Source organism: Tamandua tetradactyla, chromosome 13 (assembly GCF_023851605.1).
Source record: "Tamandua tetradactyla isolate mTamTet1 chromosome 13, mTamTet1.pri, whole genome shotgun sequence".
Lineage (NCBI taxonomy): Eukaryota > Metazoa > Chordata > Mammalia > Pilosa > Myrmecophagidae > Tamandua > Tamandua tetradactyla.
The window spans coordinates 1,056,420-1,073,100 of NC_135339.1; the positions used below are offsets into that span (position 1 = coordinate 1,056,420).

The following is a 16,681-nucleotide window of genomic DNA, read 5'->3' on the forward strand; positions in this document are numbered from 1 at the left end:
CTCCAGAACAGCTACTGGGGGAGTGGAGATAATACAGAGCAGCTCCCGGAGCCACGAGGGAGATCAAAGGGACAGCGTACCCCATCCTGGAACGGCTGACTATCTGGGAGAACCAGCTCCGGTGAGATCACCAAGGGGCACGGGCTTTCCTGGGTGGGACGGCAAGCGACCGGAGTCCCTCCCTTCCACCTTCCCAGGCCAGCTGGTAGAATTGGACAGGCGGTCCCCTTAGGCCGCGGCGGCTGGTGCCCCCACCACACGAGGACCCCGGAACAACTGAGATAGTTGGGTCGGAAATCCCCAGACTGCGGAGAACAGTGACCGGGGGATCCCTTCCAAACACGTGACTCCCCCGTCGGCTGGGAACTGTGCACTCTCCCGGGCTGCGACAGCTGGCGCCCTCCCGCCACGCTTGGTGCCCCGGGCCGACTAGCTAATTTGGCCGGACGCTCTCCTGTGCTGCGACGGCCGGCGACCCTCCCCGCATTCGGAACCCCAGGCCGGCTGGCATTCTTCCAAGACGCTTCAGCTGCCGAACCTCCCCTACGGCGAGAATTTTCCAGAGTTAAAGGACCTACAGCAACTTTCACTGGTGGAACCCACAGACAAACGTGTGCCACGAGCGCCACCTACTGGGCAGGATAAGAAAAACAGAACCAAGAGATTGCACAGAAAAATCTTTCAACCTGTGGGGTCGAACACCCGGGGAAATCTGACTAAATGCCCAGATGCCAGCAGAAGATAACGGATCACGCTCAGAAAATTGAACATATGGCCCAGTCAAACGAAGAAACCAATAGTTCAAATGAGATACAGGAGCTGAAACAACTAATGCTGAATATACGAACAGAAATGGAAAACCTCTTCAAAAACGAAATCGATAAATTGAGGGAGGACATGAAGAAGACATGGGCTGAACATAAAGAAGAAATAGAAAAACTGAAAAAACAAATCACAGAACTTATGGAAGTGAAAGATAAAGTAGAAAAGATGGAAAAAACAATGGATACCTACAATGACAGATTTAAAGAAACAGAAGATAGAATTAGTGATTTGAAGGATGAAACATCTGAATCCCAAAAAGAAACAGAAACTATCCGGAAAAGAATGGAAAAATTTGAACAAGGTATCAGGGAACTCAAGGACAATGTGAACCGTACAAATATACGTGTAATGGGTATCCCAGAAGGAGAAGAGAAGGGAAAAGGAGGAGAAAAACTAATGGAAGAAATTATCACTGAAAATTTCCCAACTCTTATGAAAGACCTAAAATTACAGATCCAAGAAGTGCAGCGCACCCCAAAGAGATTAGACACAAATAGGCGTTCCCCAAGACACTTACTAGTTAGAATGTCAGAGGTCAAAGAGAAAGAGAGGATCTTGAAGGCAGCGAGAGAAAAACAATCCGTCACATACAAGGGAAACCCAATAAGACTATGTGTAGATGTCTCAGCAGAAACCATGGAAGCTAGAAGACAGTGGGATGATATATTTAAGTTACTAAAAGAGAAAAACTGCCACCCAAGACTCCTATATCCAGCAAAATTGTCCTTCAAAAATGAGGGAGAAATTAAAACATTCTCAGACAAAAAGGCACTAAGAGAATTTGTGACCAAGAGACCAGCTCTGCAAGAAATACTAAAGGAAGCACTAGAGTCAGATACAAAAAGACAGAAGAGAGAGACATGGAGAAAAGTGTAGAAAGAAGGAAAGTCAGATATGATATATATAATACAAAAGGCAAAATGGTAGAGGAAAATATTATCCAAACAGTAATAACTCTAAATGTCAATGGACTGAATTACCCAATTAAAAGACATAGACTGGCAGAATGGATTAAAAAACAGGATCCTTCTATATGCTGTGTACAGGAAACACATCTTAGACCCAAAGATAAATATAGGTTGAAAGTGAAAGGTTGGGAAAAGATATTTCATGCAAACAACAACCAGAAAAGAGCAGGAGTGGCTATACTAATATCCAACAAATTAGACTTCAAATGTAAAACAGTTAAAAGAGACAAAGAAGGACACTATATACTAATAAAAGGAACAATTAAACAAGAAGACATAACAATCATAAATATTTACGCACCGAACCAGAATGCCCCAAAATACGTGAGGAATACACTGCAAACACTGAAAAGGGAAATAGACACATATACCATAATAGTTGGAGACTTCAATTCACCACTCTCATCAATGGACAGAACATCTACACAGAGGATCAATAAAGAAATAGAGAACCTGAATATTACTATAAATGAACTTGACTTAACAGACATTTATAGGACATTACATCCCACAACAGCAGGATACACCTTTTTTTCAAGTGCTCATGGATCATTCTCAAAGATAGACCATATGCTGGGTCACAAAGCAAGTCTTAACAAATTTAAAAATATTGAAATCATACACAACACTTTCTCGGATCATAAAGGAATGAAGTTGGAAATCAATAATAGGCAGAGTGCCAGAAAATTCATAAATACATGGAGGCTCAACAACACACTCTTAAAGAACAAGTGGGTCAAAGAAGAAATTGCAAGAGAAATTAGTAAATACCTAGAGGCAAATGAAAATGAAGACACAACATATCAAAACTTATGGGACACAGCAAAGGCAGTGCTAAGAGGGAAATTTATTGCCCTAAATGCCTTTATCAGAAAAGAAGAAAAGGCAAAAATGCAGGAATTAACTGTCCACTTGGAAGAACTGGAGAAAGAACAGCAAACTAATCCCAAAGCAAGCAAAAGGAAAGAAATAACAAAGATTAGAGCAGAAATAAATGAAATTGAAAACATGAAACAATAGAGAAAATCAATAAGACCAGAAGTTGGTTCTATGAGAAAATCAACAAGATTGATGGGCCCTTAGCAAGATTGACAAAAAGAAGAAGAGAGAGGATGCAAATAAATAAGATTAGAAATGAAAGAGGAGACATAACTACTGACCTCACAGAAATAAAGGAGGTAATAACAGGATACTATGAACAACTTTACGCTAATAAATACAACAATTTAGAAGAAATGGACAGGTTCCTGGAAAGACATGAACAACCAACTTTGACTCAAGAAGAAATAGACGACCTCAACAAACCAATCACAAGTAAAGAAATTGAATGAATTAGTTATTCAAAAGCTCCCTAAAAAGAAAACTCCAGGACCAGACGGCTTCACATGTGAATTCTATCAAACATTCCAGAAAGAATTAGTACCTACTCTCCTCAAACTCTTCAACATAATCTAAGTGGAGGGAAAACTACCTAATTCATTCTATGAAGCCAACATCACCCTCATACCAAAACCAGGCAAAGATATTACAAAAAAAGAAAACTACAGACCAATCTCTCTAATGAATACAGATGCAAAAATCCTCAATAAAATTCTAGCAAATCGTATCCAAAAACACATTAAAAGAATTATACATCATGACCAAGTAGGATTCATCCCAGGTATGCAAGGATGGTTCAACATAAGAAAATCAATTAATGTAATACACCATATCAACAAATCAAAGCAGAAAAATCACATGATCATCTCAATTGATGCAGAGAAGGCATTTGACAAGATTCAACATCCTTTCCTGCTGAAAACACTTCAAAAGATAGGAATACAAGGGAACTTCCTTAAAATGATAGAGGGAATATATGAAAAACCCACAGCTAATATCATCCTCAATGGGGAAAAATTGAAAACTTTCCCCCTAAGATCAGGAACAAGACAAGGATGTCCACTATCACCACTATTATTCAACATTGTGTTGGAAGTTCTAGCCAGAGCAATTAGGCAAGAAAAAGAAATACAAGGCATCAAAATTGGAAAGGAAGAAGTAAAACTATCACTGTTTGCAGACGATATGATACTATATGTAGAAAACCCAGAAAAATCCACAACAAAATTACTAGAGCTAATAAATGAGTACAGCAAAGTAGCAGGCTACAAGATCAACATTCAAAAATCTGTAGCTTTTCTATACACTAGTAATGAACAAGCTGAGGCGGAAATCAAGAAACGAATCCCATTTACAATCGCAACTAAAAGAATAAAATACCTAGGAATAAATTTAACCAAAGAGACAAAAAACCTATATAAAGAAAACTACAAAAAACTGCTAAAAGAAATCACAGAAGACCTAAATAGATGGAAGGGCATACCGTGTTCATGGATTGGAAGACTAAATACAGTTAAAATGTCAATCCTACCTAAATTGATTTACAGATTCAATGCAATACCAATCAAAATCCCAACAACTTATTTTTCAGAAACAGAAAAACCAATAAGCAAATTTATCTGGAAGGGCAGGGTACCCCGAATTGCTAAAAACATCTTGAGGAAAAAGAACGAAGCTGGAGGTCTCGCGCTGCCTGACTTTAAGGCATATTATGAAGCCACAGTGGTCAAAACAGCATGGTATTGGCATAAAGATAGATATATCGACCAATGGAATCGAATAGAGTGCTCAGATATAGACCCTCTCATCTATGGACATTTGATCTTTGATAAGGCAGTCAAGCCAACTCACCTGGGACAGAACAGTCTCTTCAATAAATGGTGCCTAGAGAACTGGATATCCATATGCAAAAGAATGAAAGAAGACCCATCTCTCACACCCTATACAAAAGTTAACTCAAAATGGATCAAAGATCTAAACATTAGGTCTAAGACCATAAAACAGTTAGAGGAAAATGTTGGGAGATATCTTATGGATCTTACAACTGGAGGTGGTTTTATGGACCTTAAACCTAAAGCAAGAACACTGAAGAAGGAAATAAATAAATGGGAGCTCCTCAAAATTAAACACTTTTGTGCATCAGAGAACTTCATCAAGAAAGTAGAAAGACAGCCTACACAATGGGAGACAATATTTGGAAATGACATATCAGATAAAGGTCTAGTATCCAGAATTTATAAAGAGATTATTCAACTCAACAACAAAAAGACAGCCAACCCAATTACAAAATGGGAAAAAGACTTAAACAGACACCTACCAGAAGAAGAAATACGGATAGCCAAGAGGCACATGAAGAGATGCTCAATGTCCCTGGCCATTAGAGAAATGCAAATCAAAACCACAATGAGATATCATCTCACACCCACAAGAATGGCCATTATCAACAAAACAGAAAATGACAAGTGCTGGAGAGGATGCGGAGAAAGAGGCACACTTATCCACTGTTGGTGGGAATGTCAAATGGTGCAACCACTGTGGAAGGCAGTTTGGCGGTTCCTCAAAAAGCTGAATATACAATTGCCATACGACCCAGCAATACCATTGCTAGGTATCTACTCAAAGGACTTAAGGGCAAAGACACAAACGGACATTTGCACACCAATGTTTATAGCAGCGTTATTTACAATTGCAAAGAGATGGAAACAGCCAAAATCTCCATCAACAGAAGAGTGGCTAAACAAACTGTGGTATATACATACGATGGAATATTATGCAGCTTTAAAACAAGATAAACTTATGAACCATGTGATAACATGGATGGACCTAGAGAATATTATGCTGAGTGAATCCAGCCAAAAACTAAAGGACAAATACTGTATGGTCCCACTGATGTGAACGGACATTCGAGAATAAACTTGAAATATGTCATTGGTAACAGAGTTCAGCAGGAGTTAGAAACAGGGTAAGACAATGGGTAATTGAAGCTGAAGGGATACAGACTGTGCAACAGGACTAGATACAAAAACTCAAAAATGGACAGCACAATAATACCTAATTGTAAAGTAATCATGTTAAAATACTGAATGAAGCTGCATCTGAGCTATAGGGTTTTTTTTGTTTTTGTTTGCTTGTTGGTTTGTTTGTTGTTGTTTTTTACTATTACTACTACTTTTATTTCTTTTCTTTATATTAACGTTTTATATCTTTTTCTGTTGTGTTGCTAGTTCCTCTAAACCGATGCAAATGTACTAAGAAACAATGATCATGCATCTATGTGATGATGTTAAGAATTACTGAGTGCATATGTAGAATGGTATGATTTCTAAATGTTGTGTTAATTTCTTTTTTTTTTCTTTCTGTTAATAAAGAAATAAATAAATAAAAAAAATAAATAAAAAAAATAAATAAAAAAAAGTAAATAGGGGGAACAAATGTTAAAATAAATTTAGTTTGAAAAAAACAATGGAAACCTACAATGGTAGATTTCAAGAGACAGAGGTTAGGATTAGTGAACTGGAGGATGGAACATCTGAAATTCGACAAGAAACAGAAACTATAGGGAAAAAAATGGAAAAATATGAGCAGGGACTCAGGGAACTAAATGATAATATGAAGCGCACAAATACACATGTTGTGGGTGTCCTGGAAGGAGAAGAGAAGGGAAAAAGAGGAGAAAAACTAAAGGAAGAAATTATCACTGAAAATTTATCAACTCTTATGAAAGACCTAAAATTACAGATCCAAGAAGTGTGGCATACCCCAAAGGGAATAGATCCAAATAGACGTTCTCCAAGACACTTACTAGTCAGAATGTCAGAGGTCAAAGAGAAAGAGAGGATCTTGAAAGCAGTAAGAGAAAAGCAATCCATCACATACAAGGGAAACCCAATAAGACCATGTGTAGATTTCTCAGCAGAAACCATGGAGGCAAGAAGACAATGGGATGATATATTTAAATTACTAAAAGAGAAAAACTGCCACCCAAGAATTCTATACCCAGCAAAATTGTCCTTCAAAAATGAGGGAGAAATGAAAACATTTTCAGACAAAAAATCACTGAGAGAATTTGTGACCAAAAGACCAGCTCTGCAAGAAATACTAAAGGGAACACTAGAGACAGATATGAAAAAGACAGAAGAGAGAGGTGTGGAGAAGAACGTAGAAGGAAGGAAAATTAGATGACATATAAAATACAAAAGGCAAAATGGTAGAAGAAAGTACTACCCATACAGTAATAACACTAAATATTAATGGATTGAACTCCCCATCAAAAGACATAGACTGGCAGAATGGATTAAAAAACAGGATCTTCTATATGCTGTCTACAAGAAACACATCTTAGTCCCAAAGACAAACATAGGTTGAAAGTGAAAGGTTGGGAAAAGATGTTTCATGCAAATAACAACCAGAAAAGAGCAGGAATGGCTATACTAATATCCAACAAATTAGACTTCAAATGTAAAACAGCTAAAAGAGAAAAAGAAGGATACTATGTACTAATAAAAGGAACTAATAAAAGGAACAATTCAACATGAAGACATAACAATCATAAATATTTATGCACCAAACCAGAATGCCCCAAAATACATGAGGCAACACTGCAAACACTGAAAAGGGAAACAGACACATCGACCATAATACTTGGAGACTTCAATTCGCCACTCTCATCAATGGACAGAACATCTAGACAGAGGATCAATAAAGAAACAGAGATTTGAATATTACAATAGACTTAACAGACATTTATAGGATATTACACCCCACAACAGCAGGATACACCTTTTTCTCAAGGGCTCATGGATCATTCTCAAAGATAGACCATATGCTGGGTCACAAAGCAAGTCTCAACAAATTTAAAAAGATTGAAATCATACAAAACACTTTCTCAGATCATAAAAGAATGAAGTTGGAAATCAATAATAGGCAGAGTGCCAGAAAATTCACAAATATGTGGAGGCTCAACAACACACTCTTAAACAACCAGTGGGTCAAGGAAGAAATTATAAGAGATATCAGTAAATATCTCAAGGTAAATGAAAATGAAAACACAACATATCAAAACTTATGGGATGCAGCAGAGGCAGTGCTAAGAGGGAAATTTATTGCCCTAAATGCTTATATCAAAAAAGAAGAAACGGCAAAAATTCAGGAATTACCTGTCCACTTGGAAGAACTGGAGAAAGAACAGCAAACTAACCCCACAGCAAGCAAAAGGAAAGAAATAGCAAAGATTAAAGCAGAAATAAATGAAATTGAGAAGATGAAAACAATTGAGAAAATCAATAAAACCAGAAGTTGGTTCTATGAGAAAATCAATAAGATTGATGGGCCATTAGCAAGATTGACAAAAAGAAGAAGAGAGAGGATGCAAATAAATAAGATCAGAAATGGAAGAGGAGACATAATCACTGACCCCACAGAAATAAAGGAGGTAATAACAGGATACTATGAACAACTTTACGCTAATAAATACAACAATGTAGATGAAATGGACAACTTCCTAGAAAGGCATGAACAACCAACTTTGACTCAAGAAGAAACAGATGACCTCAACAAACCAATCACAAGTAAAGAAATTGAATCAGTCATTAAAAAGCTTCCCAAAAAGAAAAGTCCAGGACCAGACGGCTTCACATGTGAATTCTACCAAACGTTCCAGAAAGAATTAGTATCAGTCCTGCTTAAACACTTCAAAAAAATTGAAGTAGAGGGAAAGCTACCTAATTCATTCTATGAAGCCAACATCACCATTATACTAAAGCCAGGCAAAGATATTACAAAAAAAGAAAACTACAGACCAATCTCTCTAATGAACATAGATGCAAAAATCCTCAACAAAATTCTAGCAAATCGAATCCAACAACACATTAAAAGAATTATACATCATGACCATGTAGGATTCATCCCAGGTATGCAGGGATGGTTCAACATAAGAAAATCAATTAATGTAATACATCATATTAACAAATCAAAGCAGAAAAATCACATGATCATCTCAATTGATGCAGAGAAGGCATTTGACAAGATTCAACATCCTTTCCTGTTGAAAACACTTCAAAGGATAGGAATACAAGGGAACATCCTTAAAATAATAGAGGGAATATATGAAAAACCCACAGCCAATATCATCCTCAATGGGGAAAAACTGAAAACTTTCCCCCTAAGATCAGGAACAAGACAAGGATGTCCACTATCACCACTGTTATTCAACATTGTGTTGGAAGTTCGAGCCAGAGCAATTAGGCAAGAAAAAGAAATACAAGGCATCAAAATTGGAAAAGAAGAAGTAAAACTATCACTGCTTGCAGATGATATGATACTATATGTTGGAAACCCTGAAAAATCCACAGCAAAACTACTAGAGTACAAGTACAGCAAAGTGGCAGATTACAAGATCAACATTCAAAAATCTGTAGTGTTTCTATACACTAGTAATGAACAATCTGAGGGGGAAATCAAGAAATGAATTCCATTTACAACTTCAACTAAAAGAATAAAATACTTAGAAATGAATTTAACTAAAGAGACAAAAGACCTATACAAAGAAAACTATAAGAAACTTAAAAGAAATCACAGAAGACCTAAATAGATGGGACGGCATACCGTGTTCATGGACTGGAAGACTAAATATAGTTAAGATGTCAATTCTACCTAAATTGATTTACAGATTCAACGCAATGCAAATCAAAATCCCAGCAACTTACTTTTCAGAAATAAAAAAACCAATAAGCAAATTTATCTGGAAGGGCAGGGTGCCCCGAATTGCTAAAAGTATCTTGAGGAAAAAAAACAAAGCTGGAGGTCTCACGCTGCCCGACTTTAAGGCATAATATGAAGCCACAGTGGTCAAAACAGCATGGTACTGGCATAAAGATAGATATATTGACCAATGGAATCGAATAGAGTGTTCAGATATAGACCCTCTCATCTATGGACATTTGATCTTTGATAAGGCAGTCAAGCCAACTCACCTGGGACAGAACAGTCTCTTCAATAAATGGTGCCTAAAAAAATGTTTATTTGTTACAAAATTTATATTTTGACTAGTACATTTCCTAATATAACTTATGTAGATAGTTTGATTAAACGCCATAAGTACTTGGAATCTCAGGTAGGACATGAGATTTTGTTTGTTGGAATCCCAGAGTGATTCAATCAGTGAGTGGAAAAGTATCTGCAAAGCCCCCTTCAGGGAGTGCTGAGAACGGGGAGAAATTCAATTCCCCAAGGTGAATTCTTGATATTCTCACAAGCAGTGTGGACAACCAAAGCTATAGGCTGAGACCCGGTCTTGGGGTTTGTTTGTTCATATGAAACTTAACCTCACAAAGAATAGGTCAAGTCTACTTAAAATTTAGGCCCAGGAGTCACCACCAAGAGAGCCTCTTTTGTTGCTCAGATGTGGCCTCTCTCTCCAGCCAACACAACAAGCAGTCTCATCACCCTCCCCCTCTCTATGTGGGAAATGACTCCCAGGGGTGTGGACCTTCCTGGCAACGTCGGACAGAGATCTCGGAATGAGCTGAGACTCAGCATCAAGGGATTGAGAAAAAACCAAGAATGAGCTGAGACTGAGCATCAAGGGATTGAGAAAACCTTCTCGACCAAAAGGGGGAAGAGGGAAATGAGACAAAGTGTCAATGGCTGAGAGATTACAAACAGAGTCGAGAGGTTATCCTGGAGGTTATTCTTATGTATCAAGCAGATATCATCTTGTTATTCAAGATGTAATGGAGAGGCTGGAGGGAACTACCTGAAAATGTAGAGCTGTGTTCCAGTAGCCATGTTTCTTGAGGATGACTGAATAATGATACAGCTTTCACAATGTGACTGTGTGACTGTGAAAATCTTGTGTCTGATGCTCCTTTTATCTACCTTGTCAACAAAGGAGTAGAACATATGGAATAAAAATAAATAATAGGGGGAACAAATGCTAAAATAAATTTAGTTTGAAATGCTAGTGATCAATGAAAGCGAGGGGTAAGGGGTATGGTAGGTATAATCTTTTTTTTTCTTTCCTGTGTTCATTTTATTTCTTTTTCTATTGTCTTTTTATTTCTTTTTCTGAATTAATGCAAATGTTCTAAGAAATGATGAATATGCAACTAAGTGATGATATTGTGAATTACTGATTATGTATGTTGATGCTTTATTTTGTTTCTTCATTTTTAAATTAATAAATAATTTTTTAAAATAGAGGTTTATGTATCATGAAAATAATTTGGAGAGTGCAGTAACTTGAGAAGAGAGCAAAGTACTTTCCTCTGAAACCTATCTGAGAAATTGGTTGACCAGAGTCTTAAAATCTGGTGGATCTTCTGAGTTCTCCAAACAGCAAGCTATGAGCAGACCTCATTCACCTATACTTTCATAAGCCCTGTTTATATTCAGACATTTGTTGCATCAAAACAACTTTTGCCTCATTGTCTACATTTTCTATTTTTGACTTTTTGTCCTTTTCTCACTTGTTTTGAGTCTCTTTCAGTAATTTTAACTGTTCCCTCCAAGATTCTAGGCCTATGCTGTGCAGTACTTTAAGTTCTAGCTTCAAATCTATGTTAGATTTACATTGACATTAATGAAATCAATTAAAACTAAAAGTTCAGCTCCTCAGAATCACCAGTTGTAACAGATTCTAGATGTATGCTGTACAGTACCTTAAGCTCTAGCCTCAATTTGCTGTTAAATTTAAATTGATATTAATAAAATCCAATAAAACTAAAATTTCAGCTCCTCAGTAGCACCAGCCAAATTTTAAGATCTCATTAGCTACAAGTGGGCAGTGGCTTTTGCAATGGACTGTGCAGAGATAGATGTAGAGGTGGGATATTATCTTCACTGCAGATAGCACTATTTTGGCAAGTTGATCTTCATCTTAGTATTCTGTTTTTCTGCATATAAGTAAATTATTTTCTCCTTCTTTCTAGTAATTGCCCTTTATGTCTTCCTTCATATGATATTTTCAACTGTACTTCTCTTAACTTATTAAGGTAAGTATGCATATTGTTTAATTGGTACTTTCCACAAGATGAGGCAAAAATTATCCTGTAATATTGGTTTAGATTCTTCCCCTCTTTCAGGATGCACTGCTCTCATACATAACTTTCTTGGATACTTGTGGAATCCATTCTACCTTTAATATAATTAAATTTTTGGATATATCAGATTTTGAACATCAAGAAGGGCTGGGTTTTGATATATGATCCAATGTAAGAGGGTATAATTTGAGTTAAGGCTTTATTCATATTAAAGGTATTTTTTTCTACAGTGTTGGTCTCTGCTTTTCTATCTGTGCTTTGCAAGAGTGTAAGAGAAAAGGAGAAAAGAAATTTTTTCATCAACTATCTATTTTTGCCTACAATACCTTGACCAGTACCTATCCTATTGCTGGTACTGGGATTTGAGAGGAAACTTTTAATAACATTTCTTTAAAATACTGCATTATTGAATAAAAAGAAGACAAATGACAGGTGAATGGATAGATTTTTTTACTAACAAAGATGTTGGGTGACATTTTGTTGTGGAAACAAAGAAATGTCTAACATTGAACTGCAGCACTAAGCAGATCTGTCTACAGGGATGAGGAAGGGCTGGGAAAGGGCCTGTTTCTACATGATAATGAATATTTTTATATATTAAAGTGACATTGAGGATGTATAACACCTACTTCTTGTTGGCTCTTTAAAAGATCCAGAGAAAGAGTAAAAGTAGAGCACTCACCCATCCTAAAGGCACTAAGGACTACATTTGCTCTGTTGAGAATTTGCACAATATTTTTTGATACAAAGTATTTTTTGAATGAATGGATGCATGAAAGATTTGGAAGCATTAAAAAATTGCTACATCTCCTCAAGATCAATAGAGGTATGTTTGTAATATATTTCATCTCCATTTCATGACACAGTTTCTATTGACTCCATACTGCAGTCCACTATAAAATGTGTTTTTGTCGATTTCCTTCACTTAATATATGACCATATAAATTATTTGGACATATAAATTACTTTTAGTTCATCTATGGGTAGCTCCTACATGCAAAAATTCTTAGTCCATCTCTTACTGTGATATTTTGAAAGAATATATGTATTGATAATATTATAAGGGTCATGACTGATTCCTTGAAAGCTTTGTAGGCATTCTTCAGTATCTCATCAAGTTGGGGGAACTTATCCCCCTACTTGACTTGTTTCCTTTTTTGTCCTGATTCTAAATATTTATATTTGAATTATAAATAGTGAGAAGGGAATTTGTTAAAACATTGTTATAGTTATATTTGCTTATCCAAACTTAGAGTGAGCATTTCAAATCTCTAAAAGGAAGTTTCTTAATTAATTTTTATTGAATTAAGTAAGAAATTATTCTTCATATGATTCACTTTTTCCTCCTTACTAGTAACATTAATTTCTTCTGTTTTAGAAACAATCAAACAATCAGTGGGTAAAAGAAGAAATTGCAAGAGAAATCAATAAATATCTCAAAAAATGAAAATGAGAACACAGTATATCAAAACTTATGGAATGCAGTGAAGGTAGTGCTAGGACGGAAAACTGTGACCCTAAACACCTACACTAAAAAAGAAAGAACTAAAATAAAATACTTAATGAACACCTGAAGAAACTAGAAAAGGAATAGCAAACCAATTTCAAATCAAGCAGAAGGAAAGAAGCAAAGATTAGTGCAGAAATAAATGAAATGAAGAACCAAAAACAATAGACTCAACAAAACCAAAAGTTGGTTCTTTGAGAGGATTGATAAACTTAAGAAACTCTTTACTACACTGAAAAATAAAAACAGCAAAAATACAAATAAATACAATCAGAAATGAAAGGGGTGACATTACTACTGACCCCTCAGAAATAAATAGGAGCTTAAGACGAGGGGTAAGGGGTATGGTAGGTATAATCTTTTTTTTTCTTTCCTGTGTTCATTCTATTTCTTTTTCTATTGTCTTTTTATTTCTTTTTCTGAATTAATGCAAATGTTCTAAGAAATGATGAATATGCAACTAAGTGATGATATTGTGAATTACTGATTATGTATGTTGATGTTTTATTTTGTTTCTTTATGTTTAATTAATAAATAAATTTTTTAAAAAAAAGGAGCTTAAGAGGATACTAGAACAACTAACTGTATGCCAAAGAATGAGACATATTAGATAAAATGGACAAATTCCTAAAAGTACATGAAATCTACCCTGACTCTAGAAGAAACAGAAGACCTCAAAAGGCCAGTTACAAGAATAGAGATGAAATCTATCATCAAAACCCTGCTCACAAAGAAAAGCCCTGGACCAGGTGGATTCACAGGTGGATGCTACCAATCATTCCAAGAAGTGTTAATATCAATTGAGCTCAATCTCTTTGAAAATATTGAAGAAAACTACCTAAATCATTCAATATCATGTTTGAAGCTCTATTAGAGAAATAAGGAAATAAAAAACCAAACAAACTGAAATGGGAGAATTAAAACATTCACTCTGCAGATAATATGATCCCATATATAGAAATTTCCAGAAAGTCAACACAAAGCCACCAGAGCCAATAAATGGGTTCATCAAAGTAGTGAGATACAAGTGCATCATGCAAAAATCAGTTCTCCTATGTACTATTACTGAGCATTCATAAGGCAAAATTTAGGGAAAAATATTCCATTTACAATGGCAACTAGAAGAATCAAACATCATGGAATAAATTAACCAAATGTATAAAGGACCTGTATTCAGAAAACTATAAAATACTGCTAAAGGAATAAAAGAAAAACTAAACAAATCAGAGGACATTCCATGTTTATTTGCTGGAAGAATATTGTTAAGAAGTTACTTCTACCAAAATTGATTTACAAATTCAATGCAATTCCAATCAAAATACCAACAGTTGATATTGAAGAAAAGAAAAATGGACGTCATCAAATTCATCTGGAAATTTAAGATGCCCAGAATAGACAAAAGCATCTTGAAAGAAGAAAGAAGTTGAAGGACTCACAATTTGTGACTTCAAAGCATATTTCCAAAACTCAGTGATCAAAACAGCCTGGACCTGACATAAAGATAAACATATTGATCAATGGAAGCAATTGAGAATTCAGAAATAGACCTGCACACTTTTCAACAACTGATTTTTGACAAGGCTGCCAAGTCCACTCTACTGGGACAGAACAGTCTCTTCAACAAATGGTGCTGGAATAAATAGATGATATCTATATTCAAACAAAGAAAGAGGACCATTAATGGATCAAAGGCCAAAATATAAGTGATAGGAACATAAGTTCCTGGAAGAAAATGTATTGAGGTGTCTTCAAGAAATTGTGGTGGGCAAAGGTTTACTAGATTTTACACCCAAGGCACAAGCAATGAAAGAAAGAATACATAAAAGGAAACTCATCAAAATTGAACACTTTTGTGCTTCAAAGGAATTTGCTGAGAAAGTGAAAAGGCAGCCTACTCAATGGGGAAAAAAATATTTGGAAACCACAAATCCAGTAAGAGTTTCCTATCCAGATTATAAAAAGAAAAATCCTACAACTCAATGATAAAATGTTGAACCCAATAAAAATGGGCAAAAGACAAAGACTTGGACAGATATTTTTCAAAAGAGAAACAACTAATGGCTAAAATGCACATGAAGGGATGCTCAGCATCACTACTTATTTAGGGAAATGTAAATCAAAATCATGAGGTGTCATTTCACACCTACTAGAATGGCCAATATTTGAATAAAACAAAAATCTACAAGTATTGGAGAGGATATGGAGAATAGGCACACTCATTTACTGATGGTGGGAATGTAAAATGGTGCAGCTGCTGTAGAAGACAGTTTTGCCATTCCTCAGGAAGCTAAGTATAGAATGGCCATATGATGCAGCAATCTCTTTACTATTCAAGCAGGGACATGAACAGACATTTGCAAACCAATGTTCATAGCAGCACTAGTTACAACTGCCAAAAGACAGAAACAACTCAAGTGTCCATCGACTGATGAAGGATAAACATAGACATAATTGAACATTATTCAGCTGTAAGAAAGAATGAATTCCTGATGCCTGCAACAAAACTGACGAACCTTAAGTACATTATTCTGAGTTAAATAAGCCAGACACAAAATGACAAATATTTTATGATCTCACTAATATGAACTAATAAGCAAACTCATAGAGTTATAATCTAGGATATAGGTTACAAGAACATAGGAGGGTAGAGAATGGGGAGCTGATGTATATATTTTTTAGAATTTTTAATTATTGATAAATAATGTTTTGAAATGGATAAAAGGTGATGGCACCACATTATTGTGAGTTTAATTAGCACTGCTGAATTATGTGATGTGGTTAAAAGGGGAAGTTTTAAGTTCATGCGTGTCACTAGAAGGAAAGCTAGATAAAACAGATGATGGCAGTGGTTAGAAGTAAAAAGATAAGAATATTCTTTCATGAATTAGAACAAATGTATGTCATTATTACAAGTGTTAAAAATAGGGTGATAGTTGGGAAAAAACAAAACACACTATGGACTAGAGTTAATGATATTTTAAAATTCTTTCATCAACTGTAAAATAGGCACCTCATGAATGCTAAATTTCAATAATAAAGGGCTAAATGATTAGGACTTTTTTTAGGAGGAATGAAAGTGTTCTAACATTTTGGTGATGAATACATAATTGTTGATTATACTATGAACCACTGATTGTACACTTTGGATGGATTCTATGGTATGTAACTACACATCAATTTGTGAATATATCTCAATAAAACTGCTTTAAAAAAAACCTTGGACACAATAAGGCAGTGAGAAGAAATATTCATAAAGTACTGAAAAAAATAATTACCAAGCAAGACTGTTTATATCCAGAAACTTCTCTTTCAAAACTGAAGGAGAGATTAAGATATTCTTAGATAAACAGAAGCCAATATATACGTGACCACTTGATCTGCTCTGCCAGCAAAACTAAAATGAGTTCTTAAGACTGAAAGGAAAGGACACAAGACACATGATCACAGCAGCATGACAAGATACA

The 16,681-nt window shown here is 35.6% G+C and overlaps 1 long non-coding RNA gene across 1 annotated transcript in view; it reads left to right on the plus strand.

Annotated features, from left to right (window-relative positions):
- The window catches only part of LOC143653474 (uncharacterized), an 87,271-nt gene extending 70,845 nt beyond the window's left edge, over positions 1–16,426 (plus strand). The window contains exons 4-6 of the long non-coding RNA XR_013161305.1: positions 11,600–11,662; positions 12,361–12,536; positions 13,089–16,426. This is a non-coding gene — a long non-coding RNA (uncharacterized LOC143653474). The remainder of the gene's footprint in view (positions 1–11,599; positions 11,663–12,360; positions 12,537–13,088) is intronic.
- The last annotated feature ends 255 nt before the right edge of the window (positions 16,427–16,681 follow it).